The sequence below is a fragment of the Stegodyphus dumicola genome, chromosome 7 (assembly GCF_044657685.1).
Source record: "Stegodyphus dumicola isolate Sdum_Otavi_A_Nest chromosome 7, ASM4465768v1".
Classification (NCBI taxonomy): Eukaryota; Metazoa; Arthropoda; class Arachnida; order Araneae; family Eresidae; genus Stegodyphus; species Stegodyphus dumicola.
Genome location: NC_140774.1, coordinates 186,855,737 through 186,863,163, shown reverse-complemented (window position 1 = coordinate 186,863,163; position 7,427 = coordinate 186,855,737). Strand labels below are relative to the sequence as shown.

The window sequence follows — 7,427 nt, the reverse complement described above, 5'->3', positions numbered from 1 at the left end:
ACCTCCATGAAAACTTGCCAACTCATTAACATCTTATTAATTGCTGAAAGCTGTTTTTTCACTGAAAGCTATTGTTCTATTCATAAATAATGCTAAAAAGAAACATTTTTCAATCTCAGCAGTCCCGTTATAATTAAATATGAACCCCAAAAATGCTCTTGAGCGAAGAAATTTATCGCAGAAAAAAAGCGATTGAATATTAATCATGTTAATTCATGTGTACTCAAGCATGTGCAAGGTATGCGCATGCGTGGGTCGACTATTGACACGTGTATACACGAAAATATGGAAACATGATTCTACAGAGTATTGTAACTAGGAGTGCGGGTAGTCAGAAGGAACCACCATTTCAAACACTGCTTGGACTAAACTATCTTCAAATATGACTCAAGAATGCTCAGGGACACTAACTTTGCCAAGATGGAAGCTATTGCAAGTGCCAGAGTCAATATTTTAGCTCTGACTGCGATACTGTGTTATTTTGCAGCTTTCCTCCCAAAACAGTACTTTCCTGAGCAATTACAGATTTCCTCACTGAGCCTTAATATGAGCGGTAGGTGAAATGGGTTCCCCGTAGGAGCTGCAATGAGCAACTAAAGTCGTCACGTGCTTGGTGCCTTCTATAGCACTAGGAGAAAATTCAGGTAGGCAGCGGGGAAGATGAATGTGCCCCCAACTGTGAAAGTAGCGTCGACTTCCAGGTAAACACACGAGAAAAGAAAATATACAGTATTTAAGAATTTACATCATGAAGCGTAACAAGCAGTTCGGTTAAGTGTTGGTGAAGGTGAAACCGCATGCCAGGTGACAAATTATTCTAACCGTCGCAGCATATGGGCAAATGAAAAAAATCGTCCATCACGATTTCATAATTTAAGTGTAGCAAAGTTTCCAGTAATACTGGCTGCTGTCTTCTTGTAAAATTTCGCCTTAAACTTGCTTAGATATTCCTTTATCATGCCAATTTTCAAATCATGGTGCAAATTTTCTTTTCGTATGAAGTAACGTACACCAGTAATAATCCGTAACAACTTGTTTTGCAGGACTTGCCAACTTCTTCAGTTCTGTTTCTTTCCCACATTGTTGACGTGAAAATGAAGATCGGGCGGATGATAGCTCTATAAAGATGTAACTTACAGGCAGGATTGAGTCCTGAGTCATTTGAGAGTAGTGCGAGAAGTTTACTAACGACACAGTATGACTTTTCACGTACAGTGTTAATATGCGTTGACCACGTGAATGATCTGTTAAACCAAACTCCTAAGTATTTGGCCGAATGTACAAACGGGACTTGCTTTCCGAAGAGAGTTATTTTACGGTTCAGTTTATCTTGAACTTAACAGTTTCTGACAGGTAAGATTTGGGATTTTTCTGGATTGATTTTTTATCTTCCATTTCTGATACCATTTTTCTATCTCCGAAATAGATCCTTTCAAGAGCGTGATTCTGCCTTCTCGTACAGGTAATGATGGCAGTGTCATCAATAGCTCTAACAAGCAATTAAAAGGGTAATTTATAAGGCAACTAAATGCTTAGGCTAGAAGGAACAGGATGAAGTATTTTATCCTTTTTGAATTGCAAATATAACATTGTTTATTAAAAATATTTAGTTTATTTTCGGTAGGAAGCTCCTAATTTCAACTTTAAGGTGCAGCTGTCAGGAATGCAATTACAGTAAGACCCCGCTTAACGCGGGGGATACGTTCCATCAAAGTAGAGCGTAATGCGAAACAGCGCTAAACGAGGCTATCTTTACATGTAAATATTGGGGTTAGGGGAAGATGGCTAGGAAATTGGTTAGGTATTAAATTTAAAAAGTATGTTTTTTTAATAAAAATAAAACCAAACATTTAATTCTTAAAGCCCAAATTAATACCACATTATTATTTCTTGCAAAAATAAAAACAAAATATAAATAACAAAACGAATATTCTTAAAAAAAAATAAATAAATAAAATTCTAAGTCAGTCATATTTAGTTAGCCTTCCGCGTTTTCAGTGTTCTGCCTTTTTGTGACAAAAGCATCTAATGTTGTTTGCCTTTTTCTTTTGCGTTGTTCTCTTAAAAGTTCTTCATAAACGGATAGAGCATCTCTAACACCACGCCTTACTTTTGAGCTCCTGTCAAAATTCGGATCATTTTCAATGAATTGATCCATTATTTCAGTTATGGTAGACAAACTCCTTTTTACAAACGCCATCGAAAGTTCTTTTTGCTCTTCTTCTGAATCACTGCTGTCAACATTTTTGTTTTCTTCTTGTTCAGTTAATTCCTTGAGCTCATCATTAGAAAGACTAGCCGCTGCTTCTTGAATTATTTCTTCGACATCTTCCACATTTACCCCTTCAAAATATGTCTGTACAATAGCGCACCAAACAAGAAATACAAGTACACTCTTTCGGATATTTATTTGAAACCTATCGCTGCATAATATTTCGGGGAATCCCCGTATGCTGCGAGCGATTTCGTGGAATCCCCGGGTTGAAATAAAAGAGCGCTAAACCGAAACAGCGCTAAACGAAACAGCGTTAAGCGGGGTCTTACTGTAATTATTAAGTCTACGAATTAACAATAACTAACAGGAATTCACTATGGACTTCAAAAGCTGCTTTTATCCAGGACAGTTCTGGTATATTCTCAGTTTTTTTTTTTTAACTGTAAACTGTTTTCCTCCCAAAATCTTTTATGAAGCCATGTTTTTTAAGCCAAATAACCTTCAAATGTGTACTCATAACTGCTGTAAGTTATTTCTGCCTTCTTTCTGCATGCCTTCGTGGTGTAACAGTAGCACATTTGGTGCGTATACGAGAAGTCCAGGTTCGAGTACCGGAAAGTGCATAGCACATTTTTACATCTGGTTTCACGCAATTTTTATATCTTTCACATCTTTCATAAAACAAACCGGTACTTTTCCGTTTTGCCGGCGCAAATCTCGCCAAGCAGACTTTGTTGGCGACAACATACTGTATATACATAACAAATTTTAGTTCTAAGAATGTTTTTATTTTGAAGGCATAAAAATTTTAATATGGTTTATAATTTTGTAAAAAGCCAATAAATAAAGAGAATAAATTTGTAAAAAGACATTAATTTAATAATTTACTATGCTACTATGGTTCAACATCCTGGTTCGCATCACGTGACCCTAAGTAATCTCATCTCACGTAAACTACGCTACAAAAATCTAATTCTCTCCGTAATTATCTACATTAATTTCAAGTTATATCTTAATTTGGAATACAAGTTTAAATGCAAGAATTATTTAAATTCATACGAATAGCTTACTCAGAAATTATGTAAAACCGTAGTGCTTTACTTAGCTAGTGCACTTTCATTAGAATGGATGAATTTAACCCTTGACTTTGCCTTTTGTATATTTTCGTCTTTGGGCGAGTGGTGTAATTGCATCCTAATTGATGTAATTACCGCGAATGGACTTAGGGCATAAAATTTAATTATCTTTGTGAATATTCTATATAATCGTATGCCAGTATTGAAAGAAACAATCAATCTGGTAAGAAATGGCTGCGACTTGTTTTGAAAATGAGGCGTAAAAGGTTACCAGCCAAGATATTCCGTTTGGCATCAGTTGTACCATTATTGGCGACTTTATCGTTTACGTCGGCAAAACGGAAAAGTACCGAAAAACCTAATGACTCTACACTGTATCATAGTTTTTATCTCTTATACATTCAAGGATTTAACCTTTAATCAGCATCATTACTGGTTCAGAGACCTTAGTATTGGTTTTAATCTTGATGTATACTTTTTATTTAAAAAGTATCATACATATCTATGTATGTTCATCATTTTAACGAAATTGTTAGATTATTCGATCATAACGGAAGCGCACGAAATGTTTCACGGAATTTTAAAAGCTTAAAATTAGAAACAAAAATAGTATACGTTTCTGAAGTTGCCACTACAAAGCCTTTTAGAAATGTTTTATTACTTTTCGTTTTACATAAATTTACAATCTCTTGTTAAAGTAATATAGCCGATCCTTGAATAACTCTCGAGTAATGGATGTTATTCTTCCATCATTTGTTGAAAAATATGCATATAATGTTTGGCTTTCCGAAGATTATATTTCTGAAGATTCCTTCAAATTACCAAAAGCCTGCTGTTGACCAGAAGCTGTGACAATAATGCAAACATAATTCATTCTTATTTATAGCAAGGCCCACCAGCGGCCGAGCAGTAAAGTCGCTGAACACTGGTAGTTCGGTCTGAGGTTCGAATCCCGCGAACGGGCTGGCTGCATGGGCGTTTTCCCCGTGTGTAACGTGTATACGAGCCAGTTTCCCTTAGAAAGTCCTCCAAGAAGGCATCCGTCCTCTTAGGCAGATAGCCCTAGTGTGCTTTGCCATAATTAAATACACCAACACACCAACTTATTGATAGCATATCAAAAGTGTATTGTTACGTTAAAATAAGTTACAGAAAAAGTTAATAAGGAATCATAAAGAAGAATAAGTACTGTTAAAAGTATTGTAATGGAAGTATTATAACGTATTTTTATCAAAACCTTTGCTTTCTCTTTGAAAAACGTAATTGTCTGTTTATCGTTAGCTACATGAATATAGTCTTACATGTTACAAATCAATGTATATATTAATATTAGGAGATAATATAATCAATATTTCTTTAGTAAATAAATTATATATATATATATATTACTTACATTACACATAAAAAGTAAGAAGTTCTTAGAAAGATTTGTACACATTTTGTGGTAGTCAATGATAAACTAGACTGAAATCTATATAATGCTTATACACCTATGATCATCTATGACTATCCAATGATCATTAATTATTTTCAATATTTCTAGTCTACAAATTTTTCATTTTTCAGGCTGATGCAAATTTCCAAAACTGTTACGATATTAATGAAAGAGAAAAATCTCGAAATCCAGAATTTAAACCTGCGTTCATTTAAACAGTCAAATTAATTTTCCTTTTGTTTACATTTTCATATGTTAGATGCCATTTATTTTTATTTACAATCTCATAAATTTTTAATTAGCGATATCTATAATAGTTTTGGGGGTAAAATCCTAGTATACGGTGCAGCCTTGGCGCGATTTTGGAAAATTATCGCCAACACCAAAAATGACCGAAACAACGTCTATGTACTATACACTATATACATTCCCAAACAACGTCTATGTATATACTATTCACTATATACTATGTATAACTATATATATATTCTTTGAATGACCCGTTTACTACTCATCGTATATGTCCCGTTTTTATTGCTCATCATAAAGTCGCCAAATCCTGTGTGCACCGGATACTAGGATTAAACCGTTTTGGGTTATTAATGTTTTGTAACAATTTTAAAGCAAACGAAGAAAAATTCATTCTTTAGAAGAGAAGAAGCTGCCTTAAAAATCAAGGTGTGCTGGCAAGTTTATATATATCCCTACTTGAAATTTTGAACCTAACAGCCGGTTCTTCCGTTCGTTATATTTTTAAGCGCGTCAGGCCGAGACGCATCTTTTGAACTCTAATTATAGACCCACGAAAGGAAGACAGGTCAAGCAACAAATACGACATGAAGATAGTTTCATGTGATTGCTTGTAGATATTTCTAAGATTTTCTTAATTAGTCTAAATACGTGTGCAAATTTTACCGACTACTCTACGCTGAAGAATACTTAAGTGTGGAATATATAAGATATTGTTTAAATTTAAATTAGCTTTTAACGACATTTAAATTTTTATAAATTATACATTGCAGTGAATTTTTATAATTTGTTTGAATTTCATATTAATTATTTACGTATTATATAACCTTCAGAATTTAAAAATATAATAACATTCTCCTTTATAATTTAGAAACAAAAGCATTTTACTGCAGATTCTGGTAACATTATTTCTCTATAGATAGCTCCATACTTTTATCTATATTTTATATGTAAAGGTTAGCACTCGTAATGTATTTTTTTTATTTCCAAGTGAACTTCTAAATAATCTAATATTGTGACATATCTTTTAATTTCAAAGTGATTTAACGATGATTTATTGGAATAAAAACAAATAAAATTTAGCTACAGCCGTATTATAAAGAAATATATGAAACTCAAGTAAAGTTTTACGTCGCGTTTTCAGTATTAGTTTATTCCGTTAATGCTTTTGGATCCACCAACTACCGAGCGGTGATAGTTTGACCTGGATTCTAAGCAAACGGGCTATATGCATGGATATTTTCGTTGTTTTTCCCATGTATGATGTGAATACGATCCAGTTTCCGTTAAAAATTCGGCCACGAAGGCAACCCCCTCCTTAGACAGCTAGCCGTCAAGTGCTTTGCCATATAAAATAAACCAAACCGTTAATACTTAATGAAACGCATTTAATGTATTTTTTAAATCTCAATTTAATTTTTGAAAGAAAAGCTATAGAATTATTGTTGTTTACACTAACAAAGGTCTACACTAGGAATCGATCTGAACCTTTCTATTTCCGGTTACTCAGACTCTTTACGCACTGTCTGTCGCAAGAACTCCTTTCGCCATAATGTCTAAATGGAGGCGGTAAACAGATCTTGGACGTTTAAAGTAGTGCTGAGTCAAGTAAATGATTTATTCTTTTCTTTTTGGTGATTATTGAGTGTTGAAGCGACAAATGCTTTGTTTCACTCAAACAAAAATAAAAAAAAAGCGTATATCGTCTGTTCTCCATTAAATGCAACAGGTTGGCGAAATAAATTGCATTTTTTTCAAGCCATTTCTAAGAAAAATTGGTTAAGCCTGGTTCCTACGACTGTAGACATTTTGACGGGAGGTAGTCTGGTAGGCAGACAGCCCTGGGCTATTCGGAGACGATAATCGACATCCAGTATCTTCTGCTAAGGTAGAAACTCAAAGTTTTGACCTTGAAAAGGACCCTGAATGAGTTAATGCTTTTAACTTAAAAGTGCGCAACCACTCCATCCCCAATTCCTAAGGGTTTTCTTTAGTTGAGAGTTCTTGTCGAAAAGTAAGTTTTGGTTTGGATTTAACCAATCTCAACCAGATTGCTGTTTTCCACTGATCTCTTCGTAGTTGGCAATCAACTTCGAAAAATGATAAGACTTAGTTAATTCAATCTTCACAACATGACTTGAGTAAATTCAGCTATGTAATCTGAATAGGTACACATTCTTCAAACTACATATTAAGCATAAAATTTTACTGAATAAAGATGCACATTCGTATATCACGAAAATGTTTAAATTTTTAAAAAATAATTTCATTATTCATCATAAAAAAAAAAAACTGAATTTTGAAGTTACCTTTTTAAAAAAATAATTTTCAGGCATTTCAAATCAAAATTTTTTACACAGCGTGAACTTCCAACTGGAATTCATTCGAGAGTATATCTTTTAGTTTCCAACGCTGATAAGGAAATTACGTGATATTAATTACTATATATTCT

The 7,427-nt window shown here is 33.8% G+C and overlaps 1 long non-coding RNA gene across 3 annotated transcripts in view; it reads left to right on the top strand.

Annotated features, from left to right (window-relative positions):
* Positions 1-260: 260 nt before the first annotated feature.
* Positions 261-7,427, top strand: part of LOC118197308 (uncharacterized) — a 397,612-nt gene continuing 390,445 nt past the window's right edge. For 2 of the 3 annotated variants that reach the window (XR_015042268.1, XR_015042265.1), the window contains exon 1: positions 268-1,353. This is a non-coding gene — a long non-coding RNA (uncharacterized LOC118197308). Of the gene's footprint in view, positions 1,354-7,427 lie in introns of all 3 variants that reach the window. The other variant, XR_015042271.1, reaches the window with a different exon arrangement.